The sequence below is a fragment of the Garra rufa genome, chromosome 1, assembly GCF_049309525.1.
Source record: "Garra rufa chromosome 1, GarRuf1.0, whole genome shotgun sequence".
Taxonomy (NCBI): domain Eukaryota; kingdom Metazoa; phylum Chordata; class Actinopteri; order Cypriniformes; family Cyprinidae; genus Garra; species Garra rufa.
This window is the reverse complement of record NC_133361.1, coordinates 105,353,198-105,355,697: the sequence shown is the minus strand read 5'-3', so window position 1 is coordinate 105,355,697 and position 2,500 is coordinate 105,353,198. Positions and strand designations below refer to the sequence as shown.

The window sequence follows — 2,500 nt, the reverse complement described above, 5'->3', positions numbered from 1 at the left end:
CGATTTTAGTAAAGCGGTAGCCAGTTCATTGTTTTTTCAGCCAACTTTGAGGTCGACAACGGGACAGAGGACATCAGGGTCGCTGTAGTCGTGGCCGAGTGGTTAAGGTGATGGACTAGAAATCCATTGGGGTCTCCCCGCGCAGGTTCGAATCCTGCCGACTACGCTCTTCACCAGTGCTGAGGAGAAGTAGGTGGGCCCTTTTCTTCCGTGTCCCTAGCACGCATTTGTGTGCCCTCTCTCCACAGTAATAAAAAGCGCCGCTAGCCCTTTTTTTTCAATTCGGATGGCCGGCACCACCAGATGTGAGCCAGTGGTGCGCCATGATCGTATAGTGGTTAGTACTCTGCGTTGTGGCCGCAGCAACCCCGGTTCGAATCCGGGTCACGGCAGGCTTTTTGTTCACTGAGCTCCTTTCTGCCACCTCCATTTTTCGTACGGGTGCGGTGCCAGTTAAACTATACCAACAACGCAGGCAGCAGAGGCTGGCTTTCGGGGTCAACAAAGAAGGCTCGAAGTGCACGAGTCACTGATGGGGCCAAAAGAGCTGAAGCCATCTTTGTTTGATCCCGTCATGGACGAGAGAGCGCTCTCTTTCCATGCTGGCTAAAGAAATTTGAAGCGGCGAAGCTGGAGGCGCAAAGGCTGCAAACACAGACCATGACGAGGCGCGCTTCGTTCCACTGCACGCTGGCGGGTGGCCAGATTGACTCTGCTCTTGACACTATAGTGTAGCTCTGCTGTGAGCAGAGCCCCCAAAAATACAGGTCACTCGCAAAGGTTCCCCTCCACGGAAATCTTTAGTAAAAGGCGAAAGATTTATGCGCTGATGACGAGAAACTCGAGATGTGTCTCTATGCCCTTGGACCTGTGCGCTCACTGTGGTAAACCACTACGCTCACCAAGTGTAATCTAGGGTGCCAACACCTGCCAACATGATTTTCGTCACCCCCCTCACTCCAAATGGGAGAAGTAAAAGTTACGAAAGTCCCTTCCCTCACCCAGTATTCACAAACCCGATCAAGGTAATGTCATCTCTTTTTTCATGCCCCAGTATTAGAGGCCAAAAAACAAATATTAAATGAAATAAAGCGGTCCAAATAATGACCCTCTGTAATGTGTAGCATTCAAGATGTTGAGAGAGTTTAGCTCGTGGCGGGTCAATCTGGTATTTCATGGAGTAGGGGCTCATTTTGGCAAGTTGGGTGCAGTCGCGTGTGCTGAGAGCGAAGAACAGCAAGCGCAAATCTTCGTTAGTATAGTGGACAGTATCTCCGCCTGTCACGTGGAAGACTGGGGTTAGATTCCCCAACGGGGAGACCTAGTTCTCTGCTGCTGTTGAACGACTCATCCAAAAGCTTTTGGTGCAGACAGAGGTCACAGAAGGAGTTCTGCTTCAAGGTCAACCGCAGCCAAAAACAATGCGTTGGCCGGGAATCGAACCCGGGTCAACTGCTTGGAAGGCAGCTATGCTCACCACTATACCACCAACGCAGGCGCTCTGTGCCAGTTTTAAGCAATCAGAAAAGAATGCTCGAATCCGGGTCACGGCAGCCCTTTGCTGTTAAGCGACGGGGACGTCCAGCTCCTTTTTGCCAACTCACCCTTCAGTTGAATTATGCGCCTGAAGCTGGGCGGCATCCTGTGCTGCCCGCCTCCAGCCAAGAGAGCAGGTGGTCCACAGGCAGGCGAGAGATGACAGGTCTCCCCGCGCAGGTTCGAGCCATGCCGAATGTGGTCGGGCATTCCCCCTTTTACCTTTAGCTTCTTGCGACGGTGGTTGGGCCTTCCAAGGCCTTTGGCCTTCGCTCTATCTGACGTAATTGCGTGCAGCCTTTGTCCCGTAGCTCCTGTGGCAAGTGAGCTTCTCCCAGGCGGCTTGTGGAGAAAGTGTTCTTATATAAAAAGTAAGAGGCACACAAAACACAAGAGCCCGGATAGCTCAGTCGGTAGAGCATCAGACTTTTAATCTGAGGGTCCAGGGTTCAAGTCCCTGTTCGGGCGAAGGGCCATCTTCTTGTCGGCGGCCTCAGCTTGCAGTCGTGACAGTCCAGCACTGCCGTGTGTCGGCGTACGCTTAAAGATGTGACAGAGTTCACATAGAGTGATTGCTTCATGAATTTTTCGTTGCTTGTGGTGGGCTGTTTTCCCCTTTAGGAGTTTTGCGCTAGACGATTTTAGTAAAGCGGTAGCCAGTTCATTGTTTTTTCAGCCAACTTTGAGGTCGACAACGGGACAGAGGACATCAGGGTCGCCGTAGTCGTGGCCGAGAGGTTAAGGCGATGGACTAGAAATCCATTGCGGTCTCCCCGCGCAGGTTCGAATCCTGCCGACTACGCTCTTCACCAGTGCTGAGGAGAAGTAGGCGGGCCCTTTTCTTCCGTGTCCCTAGCACGCATTTGTGTGCCCTCTCTCCACAGTAATAAAAAGCGCCGCTAGCCCTTTTTTTTCAATTCGGATGGCCGGCACCACCAGATGTGAGCCAGTGGTGCGCCGTGAT

At 52.4% G+C, this 2,500-nt stretch overlaps 6 non-coding genes across 6 annotated transcripts in view; 4 read left to right on the top strand and 2 right to left on the bottom strand.

The window, feature by feature from the left end:
• The first annotated feature begins 84 nt into the window (after window positions 1-84).
• trnas-aga (transfer RNA serine (anticodon AGA)) lies at window positions 85-166 on the top strand. Its single transcript has one exon. It is a non-coding gene; the product is annotated as a tRNA-Ser (tRNA).
• Window positions 167-320: 154 nt separating this feature from the next.
• trnah-gug (transfer RNA histidin (anticodon GUG)) lies at window positions 321-392 on the top strand. Its single transcript has one exon. It is a non-coding gene; the product is annotated as a tRNA-His (tRNA).
• A 341-nt stretch (window positions 393-733) lies between these two features.
• On the bottom strand, window positions 734-848 carry LOC141290193 (U5 spliceosomal RNA). The gene has a single exon (XR_012340069.1). It is a non-coding gene; the product is annotated as a U5 spliceosomal RNA (small nuclear RNA).
• A 574-nt stretch (window positions 849-1,422) lies between these two features.
• trnag-ucc (transfer RNA glycine (anticodon UCC)) lies at window positions 1,423-1,494 on the bottom strand. Its single transcript has one exon. It is a non-coding gene; the product is annotated as a tRNA-Gly (tRNA).
• Window positions 1,495-1,931: 437 nt separating this feature from the next.
• Window positions 1,932-2,004, top strand: trnak-uuu (transfer RNA lysine (anticodon UUU)). The gene has a single exon. It is a non-coding gene; the product is annotated as a tRNA-Lys (tRNA).
• Window positions 2,005-2,492: 488 nt separating this feature from the next.
• The window catches only part of trnah-gug (transfer RNA histidin (anticodon GUG)), a 72-nt gene continuing 64 nt past the window's right edge, over window positions 2,493-2,500 (top strand). The window contains exon 1 of the tRNA in view: window positions 2,493-2,500. This exon is cut by the window's right edge and continues 64 nt beyond it. This is a non-coding gene — a tRNA (tRNA-His).